Source organism: Caretta caretta, chromosome 7, assembly GCF_965140235.1.
Source record: "Caretta caretta isolate rCarCar2 chromosome 7, rCarCar1.hap1, whole genome shotgun sequence".
NCBI classification, from domain to species: domain Eukaryota; kingdom Metazoa; phylum Chordata; order Testudines; family Cheloniidae; genus Caretta; species Caretta caretta.
The window spans coordinates 62,414,997-62,428,712 of NC_134212.1; the positions used below are offsets into that span (position 1 = coordinate 62,414,997).

At 42.7% G+C, this 13,716-nt stretch overlaps 1 protein-coding gene across 4 annotated transcripts in view; it reads left to right on the forward strand.

Annotated features, from left to right (window-relative positions):
* Window positions 1-13,716, forward strand: part of ADK (adenosine kinase) — a 565,528-nt gene that overhangs the window by 412,619 nt on the left and 139,193 nt on the right. The window lies entirely within an intron of this gene.

The following is a 13,716-nucleotide window of genomic DNA, read 5'->3' on the forward strand; positions in this document are numbered from 1 at the left end:
CAATTACGTTTTGAATCCCAGGAAGATATGCTGCCATCAACAGGATCATGTGGCCAATGCACCAATCCCAAAGACGAACTGCCTCTGCACAAACCGCAGGTGACCTTGTGCCCCTTGTTTGTTGCTGTAGTAAAAAAAGTGGTTTTGTTGCTGTAGTAAAAAAAGTGGTTTTGCCTGACATGATGAGAACATGATAGGAATAAATGGATGGGAGAAATGCACAACATGCTGTCCACACCACCCAGAGTTACATGATATTGATGTGCATCTGGGATTCCTGAGCGGTCCAAATCCCTTGAGTCATGTGCTTACCACTCCATCTGATGATCGTCGCATCTGTGATGATCGTCATGCTTGGGGAGGATGGAAGGAATGGTGTCCCAGTGCAGTCCCCGTCCACCACTGGAAGGAGGAGGGAACCTCGTGGGGAACCATCAGTAGGAAGTCCGTGCTGTGGTGCATGGGAGAATATGTTCTTTTGAGCCACAGTTGTAGGAGGCGAAAGCGTAGAAGATTTAAGGCAGTAATTTATGTGTAAGCTGTCATGTGGCCAAGAAGAGAAAGGTAAGTCCTGACCAGAACAGAAGAACTGGAAATCACCTTGGAAATGAGCTCTTATAGGGCCTGGAACTGTCCTCCTGTAGGTAGAAGCGTGTCAAGATCACGTCAATGCGGCCACCAATAAATTCTAGGGAACATGTGGGATCCAAAGTCAATTTTTCAATGTTTACACTCACTCCCAGGGAGGAGAAGAGCGTGAGAAGCATAGAGGTCGAGGCATGAGCCTCCCCTTTTGATTGCACTGCTAGCAGCCAATTGTCAAGAGAAGGGAACATAAGGACCTCTTGGTGCAGGAGGTGGGCTTCCACTACCAACAAAACTTTGGTGAAGACCCATAAAGCAGTGGTGAGTACAAACAGTAAAACCCTGAATTGGAGGTGACAAAGGCCCATCATGAATATCAGGAAATGTCTGTGGGTATGATGGATATCCACGTGGAAGTATGTGTCCTGCATATGGAGAGCTGGAAATCACATGCCTCTTTCTAATGAAACTTTGGCTTGCATATGAAGCAGTTGAGACAGCGGAGGTCTAAGATCAGTCTCCACCTGCCCTTCTTGGCAACTAGGAAATAGGTGGAACAGAACCCTGCACCCTGATAGACCTATCACTCCCTGTCAGGGTTCCCTCTCCACTCTGAACTCTAGGGTACAGCTGTGGGGACCCACATGAAAACCCCCCTAAGCTTTTTCTACCAGCTTAGGTTAAAACTTCCCCAAGGCACAAATTCTTTGCCCTTGAAGGGTATGCTGCCACCACTAAGTGATTTAACAAAGAATCAGGGACAGGACCACTTGGAGTTCCTATTCCCCAAAAATATCCCCCCAAGCCCTTACACCCCTTTTTCTGGGGAGGCTTGAGAATAATATCCTAACCAATTGGTTACAAAGTGATCACAGACCCAAACCCCTAGGTCTTAGGACAATAGAGAAATCAGTCAGGTTCTTAAAAGAAGGATTTTATTTTAAAAAAGGTAAAAACCACCTCTGTAAAATCAGGATGGAAAATAACTTTACAGGGTAACAAAAGATTGAAAAACACAGCAGAACTTCCTCTAGGCTTAGTTTCAAAGTTACAAAAAACAAGAATAAACCTCCCTCCAGCGGAGGAAAAATTCACAAGCAAAACAAAAGATAATCTATCTCGCCTTGCCTGGCTTTTACTTAAAATTTTTGTAATATGAGAGACTTTTAGGATGGTTTATAGGAGAAGGAGTTTTCTGAGCTGATGCTTCTCTGCTTCCCAAGAGAACACACAAAACAAAGCCTTCCCTCCGCCAAGATTTGAAAGTATCTTCGTTCCCCATTGGTCCTTTTGGTCAGGTGCCAACCAGGTTATTTGAGCTTCTTAACCCCTTACAGGTAAGGAGGAATTCTAGGCTACCCTTAGCTGTATGGTTATGACACTCCCCTTTGCAATAGGGAGTCTACTTTTAGGGTGAGAATGCTGTTGTGAGAGTGGTCCCTGAGGCGGGGCCAGGGTGGGGGACGTGGATGAGGTAATGTTGTGAACTCAATCATATAGCCATGTTGAATGACATCCAGGACCCATTTGTGCATTGTTATAGCACTTCAAGCTTGTAAAAAGAGTGCTAGATACCCCCCGAAGGGGGTAGGTCAGGTTTACAGCATGAGGGGGTTGTGGCTCTCTAGATGCTCTCCGAAATATCACTTCTGCGAAGACTAAGCGTAGGAGATGCTAATGGTTGTGAAGATGAACCCAGAACCCAGAGGCATTTTCACTAGAATGGGAATGTTCATCAGCAGTACAAGATATCCTCTCGAGTAGCACAAAAGAGTCCACAAGGCAGTCCTATAGGGCCAAGTGGAAGCATTTCTCCTCATGATCCCAACAAAAGTGTCTTGCTCCTGAAGCGGTGGACATCCCTCTTCTTTTGGACTATCTCCTCTCCCTGAAGGCATCAGGCCTCGCTCTCAAGTCCATCAAGGTGCACATAGCTGCTATCAGTGCTTTCCACCCCCTTGTGGAAGGGCACTCTGTATTTACTCACCCCTCGACTACCAGGTTTTGGAAGGGCTTCCTACAGGCTTTTCCTCCCGTTCAACCCATCGTTCCCCAATGGAACCTCATCCTTGTCCTCATGGCATTGACGAAATCACCCTTTGAACCTCTGGCCTCCTGCTTACTGTCTGTCCTCTCCAGGTAGGCCTTCTTGGTAGCTATTACTTCTGAAAGAAGGGTTGGTGAACTGGGGGCCATGATGGCAGAATCCCCCCTTTACCATGTTCCGTAAAGACATTTTTTCCCCTGTGCTTGCATCCCAAGTTTATGTCAAAGGATTTATCCCGCTTTCATCTCAACCAATCCATATACTTACTTGCTTTTTTTCAAAAACCTCACTCCTCAGTGGAGGAACAGCACCTTCACTCCCTTGATGTCCGCCAGGCCTTGGCCTTCTATCTGCGGAAGACAAGATCATTCAGGAAGTCCCCTAGACCAGGGGTTCTCATCCTTTTTCTTTCTGAGACCCCCACAAGGTGCTATAAAAAATCCACAGCCCACAATAGCTGTTTTTCTGCATATAAAATCAAGGGCTAATGTTAGTGGGTAGCAAGCAGGGCAGTTGCCTGGGGCCCCATGCCACAGAGACCCCCATGAAATTATGTTGCTCAGGCTTCAGCGTCCACCCTAGGTGGCGGGGCTCAGAGCCCTGGACTTCAGTCCCATGCAGGAGGGCTTCAGCTTTCTGCCCTGGGCCCCAGCTACTGTAACACTGGCCCTACTTGATGGACCCCCTGAAACCTGTTTGCGGCCCCCCCAAGGGGCTCCAGACCTCTGGTTGAGAACCACTGCCCTAGACTTTTTATCACTGTAATGGACCAGGATTAAAGGGCAAGCGATCTCCATTCTAAGTGGGTTTCGGGGTGCATTACACTCTTATCAGTTATCGGGATTGTCTCCACCACTTGGGGTAAGAGCCCACTTCATAAGAGTGTAAGCATTGACTACAGCAGCACCTCACAACGTACCACTTGCAGGCAATAGGTTGGCCACATGGAGTTCAGTACATACCTTCTTTTCCCATTATGCCTTGGTGCAAGATTCTGCAATGTATGCCTCGTTCAGTGTGGATGTTCTCTGTTCCATGATTCCATCATCTTCCTTTCACCCTCAGTGGAATACAATAGGGACCATCACTCAAAGAGAAGAGGTTACTTACCTGTAACTGGAGGTTCTTTGAGATGTGAGGTCCCTATCTGTATTCCAATCCTGCGCTCCTTCCCCTCTGCTGCGGATTTCTTAGTTTGTGGTGGAGAAGGAACTGAAGGCACACTTGGTCCGCCCTACCCATCAGCACCTCGGATAAAATGGCTGTTATGTTGGATCATATTAAAGAAGTTCTGTATTAAAATCACAAATGAGTTTGATTTCCCATAGTTTAAATTCCAGGGTATTACTAATTAAGAGGTCTCTTGGTTTTTTGGTCTCTTATTTTTACAGTTTCTCTCCCTCTCTGTGTGAAACTTGCAAGCTGCTAATTGTGTTAGTACATCCTAAAACAGAGTCTGTTCTCAAAGCAATACTTTGTAACAACAACTACTCACACAGAGAGAGACCAAAGCGATACTTTGTAACAACAGAAACAACACACAGAGACTCCCCGCCCTTTTGTTGTATTCGTCTCGCTTTATTAACAATTGTGATTAAAATAGAGATAGAGGATGTATGTGGATGAATGCTTGGTGTGGATAATAAATGAATGATCAGGGAGGTGCCAGCCTAAGAATCCAGTGTCAATTGGCCGAAGATAGCGTCAAGTGGAAACAACCAGAGGACCCCCGGAGGGCAGACTGGAATCCACCCAACAGCCTCAAGAATGGGAGAATCAAAGAACAAGATAACATCTGGCAGCACGGAGCCATCAGGAATGTGCCATCTGCTGATTGATTCAGCAACAGCATGATGAAGCAATTCCCATAGACTGGCATAGGAATACGGTCCTATAAAAATGGACTCTAGAAACTGAGAACTTTGGGGTCTGATTCTGCAAACCAACTTCCAGGAGCATCAGATGAGCATCTGACAAGGCCCAGCTCCCTCCTCATGTCCAGGCCACCTGGCCATTGGCTTGGCACGAGCAACTCTAAGGCTAGTAATTATGATGATAACCTTGCAGAACCTGTGTGTGTGTGTATGAATGAATGTGTGAATAAATATGAAATTGAATGGAATGTTATCGCTATAACTAACTGCTTACTATGATTCTTTCTGGATTCACAATAAATGTAGCATTTTGCCTTATTCCCTGCTGGTTTTTATTTTATTGGTATAACACAGTGAAGCAAGGGAGCATGCATGAACTAACAGGCACTACTACTTTCAAAATATCCAGCTCCGGATGTATGGCACATGCGTATAACAAGTGAGCTGTAGCTCACGAAAGCTTATGCTTAAATAAATTTGTTAGTCTCTAAGGTTCCCCCAAGTACTCCTTTTCTTTTTGTGGATACAGACTAACACAGCTGCTACTCTGAAAGATAGGGACCACACATTTTGAAGAACCTCAGTTACAGGTAACTAACCTCTTTTTTTCTTGAGTTGTATTTTTTGTTCTCATACAAACATTGTCTGTGTGGTATTCAAGAATCATAAATCCAACAATACATAGTTGCTTGTTGTCTTCTGAGTCTGGGTTTGTCTAAATGAATACTAAGTCACAGATTTCAGCTTTGGGTTTAAAGAAATACTTGTTGGCTTTAGAAAATCTTGGCTCTGATCATGCAAACACTCATGCATGTGAATAATTTCACTCTTGTGTTATCTTACTGAGTTCAGTGGAACTATGCATGTGAATAAAGTGTCTCATATGCACATGTGATTGCAGGATCAGTGCCTTTGGGTGGAACACCTTATAGAGAAATACCTTCACCACAGGTGGAGTATTCCTGGCTCCAGGAGATGCTTCAACCGTCTCCAGTCCTGTAATGTGGACACTTTTGACACCCTTAATTTGTTTCACTCACATCTGCTATTGCTGGTGGTGCATAGGTTTAGTGTGAGTCAGAAGAAACTCTCTGGGTCTTCATATGATAAAAACAGGAGAGATGACCTCACAAAAGAAATTACTTGTGCAGAAAATTACTAAATGCGTCCAGTCATTCTGATGTCTACGAAAAGGACACCTGAATATGAAAGATGGAAAGGAGCAGGAGGGCCACCTCACACAGCTCTACTGATGGAGGAGGCCTCTCAGGTCCAGTTGACTCAGTCTGGCAATGTGTACCTCCAGCATCAACTTTAGACATCAACTAAGCTAACTGGCTTTGTATCTGGTGGCATCCATGTCTTTGGTCTTATCTGTTGTACCCCAGTGCTAGGGCCCTGTGCTGGCTCTGAGGTTTCTGGATTCCTCCAGGTCAGCCTAATTCAGCACCAAGGTTCTGGTACTGTCAGCTTTGTGCCAAAGTCCTCAGAGCCTTACGGGTCGACTTAATTTGGTGCTGACAGTCAGACACCATAGAAATCCCTTGATCCATACCCATCAACAGAGTGCAGTGTCTAGTATCCAGCACCATGGACCTGGTGAACCACTTGATGCCCATAATTTATAGCATTGAAGGTCCAATAACCATCTGAATTTGCTGCCAAAGTTTTGACACTGTTTCCAAATGCACCACTTGCTTGAAGTAGTCCAGTGCCAGTATAAGTAAAAAAAATCACACCCCTAAGTAACGTAGTTATCTTGGTACCAAAACTGTGTAAACCAAGCCTCAGTGAAATACAGGCCAAATGGCTATTCCTCTATAAACTGAAGTAGGATTTCATTGGTATCCTCTTCTCCATTTCCAGTCTCAAGTCATCTCTGTTTCCATCTCTTACAGGCCACTAAACTTGTCTGTATTCCCCAAGTCTCTTGTACACCCTTGGTATGATTCACCAGGTTTTCATTCACCTGGATATATATTAAAAGATATTCAGTTAATCTGAAGGCAGCATCCTTTGGGGGCTTAGTCTTTTCATGGAATTTGTAAAGTTGTTACTTGAAGCAAAAATGTGTCCCTTACTTAGGTGTGATCAGGGAGAGCAAAATTGTGGCCACCCTCTAATCCTCTCTTGACCTGCCATTCAGAGCTGATGCTCATTTTGGCAGTTCTGCATTTCTTGTTCATCTAGAACTCCTCAGCCCACCTTCCTATGGAGATGTGCTGCTTGTTAATCTCCCACAAGAGGGAATGTGTAGAGGCCACTGGAAGAAAAAAGAGTTATTTGCCAGTAATAATTGTTCTTTGAGAGTGTTGCCTCTGTGTGTTCGCAGCCCCTGCCCACTTTCCCCACTTCTCTGATGTCTCAGGTAAAGAATTCCAAAATTAGAGAAGGCACTGAACAGTGGCTGGGGCCACTCCCCGCTTCATATTCTGGGAATCATCCACAAGTGGAATGGAAGGGAGGGGCAAATGGCCTCAACAGACACTGCTCTCTAGAAGATTCCACTGCTCAATACCAAGAGGTGCCAATCCTGCAAGTTGGAATATGCATAGATAATGCACTCAAATAATAGCTGCTAGTAGGTGACCTCTCGTTATAACTCCCATTAATACTAAATGGCAGTTTCATCCATAAACATCAAGATGAGAGTGTTCTGCTAAGAGAGTTCTCCTGATTAGCTGTTTTATATTCTTCCTCCACTCAAAACATTTCTGTTGCGAGTTCAAAATGTGTTCGTTTGCAGCTTGAGAATAGAGCTGAAGTGGTTTCCATGTGTCCTATACAATAACGAGAGGTTTAAGGCAATAATCATGTTTTTTAACACTGGTTAATGTGTAACTAGGAAATATAACTTCCAGCCACTTAGGAAGTTGGCAGTGCTCGAGGGTATGAGAATCAGAAGGATAATTTGATGTTACTTTGTCCTGTTATGTGTCCGCTTTCCAAAAAACTAATCTTATATTTTTATTACTAAATGTTCACTCCTTGGACCGACAAATATACTTTTGTTGACCTTACGTTATTACTAGATTTTGGTTGTTACTAGAATTTGAAAATGCTGCAAGCCGCTTGTTTTAAGCATAAGAGAGAAATTTGCATATGGAATTTCAAAGGTTTTGTCTACAGTGGTGATTTGTCCTGATTACAGCTATTGTGGCCAGGCATTCTTGTAGCAACACTGGTGCAAACATCTAGCATAGACAAGGAAAACTGTTATTTGAACTGGTGGAGCTTACTCCTATTTAAAACTATAGTAAGCTACAGTGGTGCAAATCAAAACTTACAATTTTTTTAGTGTGCCCACTAGTTGCATTGGTGCAACTGCGCTGATAGCTGGACAATGATGGCTGAAATTGGAGCCTCAGTAAAAACATGGCCAAAGTTCATTTCAGTTCTTGGAATGCAAACTGGTTGGCTTACTTAAACCCAGCTCTCTGGTTAAAGACCAGTCAAATTTCCCCCTACATTCTTTTTCGGCACTATTGCCTGGAACAAACAGCCGAAAATTACTTCTACAAAGAAAAATTATGGTTGGCAGAGTATTAAAAAAAGAGCTCTCTCATCTTTAATACAGCTGTAATCCCTAAATGTTTTAAGACCAAATTTTCATTTTAAGAAAAATATGAGGGAAAGAAACCTTTGGAAGAGTGGAGTGAAATTAAATTGAGGAGTTTATTTTAAAGAAACCCAAAAGTCAATCTTTCAACTTTGGTGAGTTCATGGCCTTTACTGTGCAAGGTCTGAAATGCAAATTATACTTTGTACATCTCAAATACCCTTATGTTGCATTTCAAAAGAAGAGGGGAAAAAGTTGGACTTAGGCATGACTTAGATCCCAAGGGGATACTATTCTGTACCTTAAATTACAATCAGATGGATTTTAGTTCAGATCAAGTTTTCAATCTGAAATTGGTAAGAAGCCTAATTATTTGACCAGGATAATAATTCCAACTGCTCATTAAATGAAACACTAAAAGATGGAAGAGATTGCTATGGAGACAAGATGTTATATCATGTTTGTTTTAATTCTTTGGGATACAAAAATGGAAAGGAGGCAGGTTTGTTGCTTATATGGTTCAATACTGAAAGGTGCTGAGCAGCTCAAGGAGATTTAAAGGGTCCTCAACTCCTGTTGCCTTTAATGGGGCGCTCATCTCTTGGCAGGATCCAGTCCAGATTTTGGCAGTGATCGTATATTTGCTAAACTGGAAAGTGTGGAGCAATGGGAAATATTTAGACAATGTTTTCAAAATGATCTTTAATCTGTAAACTCCTTGTTAGACTAAAATTTGTCAATGAGTAGAACTTCCAAGATGATCTTTAGCTGAATTACTTTGAATAAAAATACAGATGTATTCTAATGTGAAGACAGAATAATATGGTGATGAGAACTGGAAAATAGAACCCTTTCATCATTATGTTTTTAGAGTGTTGCAGTAGTGTTGCTATAGATAAGACTGAAATGGCAGTTTACTTACAAAACCCTACTTGCAAGTTGCTTGTTATTTTGCAGCACATGTGATTGCTGCCTTTAATTCAGTATGTTTAATCAAATTTGAGAATATTTAGTGAACTCTTTAAGGTTATGGAAATGCAAAACTACTATAATTAAGCAATTATAAAGGTATTATTTTTAATAAGTGAAGCATCTTAGAGTATGTTTAACTTGGTATCCTACTGTGATATTAAACTTTATGGAACTGAAGAATGTTACAGTTTACCATGGTAAAGTCAGTGTGTCACAAGTTTAAAAAAAAAAAAGTTCCCTTTTTTGGTTGAAACAATGTATAAAAGATGGACTACTATCAATCATCACAACACATTGGGTGTACAAACTGAGATCAGTAATTTTGAGCAGGGACAAAGTCTGCCATTTCATATGGGTGAATTTGAGGTCTTGGATTTTTTCACTTGTAGGAATAAAACCAATTTTATTTATTTGCATAACCAGACTTGGTAAGTGATTGCTCCTTAATGAAGACTCAATCATTTTGCCTGCTTTTAATTATTGATTCTACTAAGTTGCAATTGGTTTTGAAATGATGATTGGTATATGCGCAGTGCAACATTGCATGTTAGATTTTAGTCACAAAGATTCAGAATGTTGAGCTCAAAATGGCAGCCATCACATCTTTTCAATCATGGTTCCCATTTTGACGTCAACCTACTAGAAGAAGTAAGTCATTTTACCTATCTATGGAATCAGAAATACAATGATAGTGACACCATGCTAGATGTCAAGCAATGAATATCAAAAGCAGCAAACAACTTTCATAAGCTTGAGAAGATTTGGAAAAGTAGCATGATTGGCCCTGACACGCAACTATGAATTTTGAATACTGGTGTCATGTCTGGAGCGGAGTCATAGAAATCTACAGCAGAAATTGATGAGAAGATTAACTCATTCCAAAGCAAATGCCTATAAAAGATCTTCTGAGTGCATTGAAGACAGTTTCTTGCAACATCAGAAATTCAAAGGAGAGCAAACCATACTGAAGCATCAAATATGCAAGAAGAAAATGATGGACATATTTAGGACACACTTTAAATATGCCAAAAACATAACTTCCACAGCAAGTGATAACGTGGGCACCACCTGGAAAGAGTAGAAAGAGGACAACCTAGAGAAATATTACTTAGAACAATAGAGAGAGCTAAATTCATCAACATGACATTCAGAAGCCTGAACAGACTAGCTCAAGACCAAAATAAATGGTGGAAAACTGGTGAACGCCATATGCACTTAAGGATGTGAGAGGATAAAATAAAGGAGGGGGAAAGAAAGTAAACTGAAATTTAATTAAATGAGATACTGGATTGTTTCTAGTTCAACTCTGTTTATTCAGTATTTCATTTTTGACACTTATTTTATATTTGTCATGTTTTCATCATTTGAGTTCGGAGAGGGAGAAGCTCTTGAAAAAATTATTACTATTATAAAGTATGTACAATCTACAGAGCTTGCAGTAGTTACATTAACTAATATTCCCCACCAATGTGTAGCATCTGCATCAGGGATCGGCAGCCTTTGGCATGCAGTCCGTCAGGGAAATCCGCTGGCGGGCCGGGACGGTTTGTTTACCTGCAGCATCCGCAGGTTTGGCCAATCGCAGCTCCCACTGGCCACTGTTCGCCGTTCCAGGCCAATGGGGGGCTTCAGGAAGCAGCATGAGCTGAGGGATGTGCTGGCTGCTGCTTCCCGCAGCCCCTGTTGGCCTGGGACGGTGAACCACAAGCAGTGGGAGCTGCGATAGGCCAAACCTGTGGACGCTGCTGGTAAAGGCCCGCCATCAGATTTCCCTGATGGGCCACATGCCAAAGGATGCCGATCCTTGATCTATATAAATATAAAATACCAAAACAGGGACACTGAATAGTAACTAGAAAAGGAGTACTTGTGGCACCTTAGAGACTAACAAATTTATTTGAGCATAAGCTTTCGTGAGCTACAGCTCACTTCATCAGATGCGTTCAGTGGAAAATACAGTGGGGAGATTTATATACACAGAGAATATGAAACAATGGGTGTTACCATACACACTGGAACAAGAGTGATCACTTTAAGGTGAGCTATTACCAGCAGGAGGGTGGGGGGGGGGCGGAACCTTTTGTAGGTGGGCCATTTCCAGCAGTTGACAAGAACGTCTGAGGAACAGTGGGGGGGTGGGAAAATAAACATGGGGAAATAGTTTTACGTTGTGTAATGACCCATCCACTCCCAGTCTTTATTCAAGCTTAAGTTAATTGTATCCAGTTTGCAAATTAATTCCAATTCAGCAGTCTCTCGTTGGAGTCTGTTTTCGAGGTTTTTTTGTTGAAGAATTGCCACTTTTAGGTCTGTAATCAAGTGACCAAAGAGATTGAAGTGTTCTCCGACTGGTTTTTGAATGTTATAATTCTTGACATCTGATTTGTGTCCATTTATTCTTTTACGTAGAGACTGTCCAGTTTGACCAATGTACATGGCAGAGGGGCATTGCTGGCACATGATGGCATATATCACATTGGTAGACGTGCAGGTGAACGAGCCTCTGATAGTGTGGTTGATGTGATTAGGCCCTATGATGGTGTTCCCTGAATAGATATGTGGACACAGTTGGCAGCGGACTTTGTTGCAAGGATAGGTTCCTGGGTTAGTGGTTCTGTTGTGTGATGTGTGGTTGCTGGTAAGTATTTGCTTCAGGTTGGGGGGCTGTCTGTAACCAAGGACTGGCCTGTCTCCCAAGATCTGTGAGAGTGATGGGTCGTCCTTCAAGATAGGTTGTAGATCCTTGATGACGCGTTGGAGAGGTTTTAGTTGGGGGCTGAAGGTGATGGCTAGTGGTGTTCTGTTATTTTCTTTGTTGGGCCTATCCTGTAGTAGGTGACTTCTGGGTACTCTTCTGGCTCTGTCAATCTGTTTCTTCACTTCAGCAGGTGGGTATTGTAGTTGTAAGAATGCTTGATAGAGATCTTGTAGGTGTTTGTCTCTGTCTGAGGGGTTGGAGCAAATGCGGTTGTATCGTAGAGCTTGGCTGTAGACAATGGATTGTGTGGTGTGGTCTGGATGAAAGCTGGAGGCATGTAGGTAGGAATAGTGGTCAGTAGGTTTCCGGTAGAGGATGCTGGTTATGTGACCATCGCTTATTAGCACCGTAGTGTCCAGGAAGTGGATCTCTTGTGTGGACTGGTCCAGGCTGAGGTTGATGATGGGATGGAAATTGTTGAAATCATGGTGGAATTCCTCAAGGGCTTCTTTTCCATGGGTCCAGATGATGAAGATGTCATCAATGTAGCACAAGTAGAGTAGGGGCATTAGGGGACGAGAGCTGAGGAAGCGTTGTTCTAAGTCAGCTGTAAAAATGTTGGCATACTGTGGGGCCATGCGGGTACCCATAGCTGTGCCACTGATTTGAAGGTAGACATTGTCCCCAAATGTGAAACAGTTATGGGTGAGGACAAAGTCACAAAGTTCAGCCACCAGGTTTGGCGTGACATTATCGGGGATACTGTTCCTGACAGCTTGTAGTCCATCTTTGTACAGAATTTTGGTGTAGAGGGCTTCTACATCCATAGTGGCCAGAATGGTGTTTTCAGAAGATCACCGATGGATTGTAGTTTCCTCAGAAAGTCAGTGGTGTCTCGAAGATAGCTGGGAGTGCTGGTAGCGTAGGGCCTGAGGAGGGAGTCTACATAGCCAGACAATCCTGCTGTCAGGGTGCCAATGCCTGAGATGATGGGGCATCCAGGATTTCCAGGTTTATGGATCTTGGGTAGCAGATAGAATACCCCAGGTCGGGATTCCAGGGGTGTGTCTGTGCGGATTTGTTCTTGTGCTTTTTCAGGGAGTTTCTTGAGCAAATGCTGTAGTTTCTTTTGGTAACCCTCAGTGGGATCAGAGGGTAATGGCTTGTAGAAAGTGGTGTTGGAGAGCTGCCTAGCAGCCTCTTGTTCATATTCCAACCTATTCATGATGACGACAGCACCTCCTTTGTCAGCCTTTTTGATTATGATGTCAGAGTTATTTCTGAGGCTGTGGATCACATTGTGTTCTGCACGGCTGAGGTTATGGGACAAGTGATGCTGCTTTTTCCACAATTTCAGCTCGGGCACGTCAGCAGAAGCACTCTATGTAGAAGTCCAGTCTGTTGTTTCGACCTTCAGGAGGAGTCCACCCACAATCCTTCTCTTTGTAGTTTTAGTAGGAAGGTCTCTGTGAGTTAGTATGTATTGCAAAGTAACAAGGGTGTATTACAGTTCAAGACTAAAAGGTATATGTGGCCTGTTCTTCTGCTGTCTGGAAACCTTAAAGAAAGTGATAGGGACTACTAATGTCAGGTAATGAAGATTTTCTTTTAGCTTCAATGTGTGAATTTGAACGAGCCTCATATACATTCCAGCAGAGTTGGTTTCCTCAGAAGGGAATCAAGTGAAGTAAAGGCCTGGTCTGATCTTCACTCTTATTACTTTCCTAAACCGTGATCTGCACTCCTTATTCTAAATTAGCTTTTTCTTTGGGAGACCGCACTTAGGTTGCCAGTTTTGGTTGGACGTATTCCTGGAGGTTTCATTACATGACATACTCTTTAATTAAAGATTAATCTTTAATTCCTGGAGACTCCAGGGCAATCCTGGAGGGTTGACAACCCTAATTTATGTAGTTATTTATTTCCGTTTCCTTTTATTGTTATTGGCTTTATTAACATATAAATGGCTTCATATTTTATA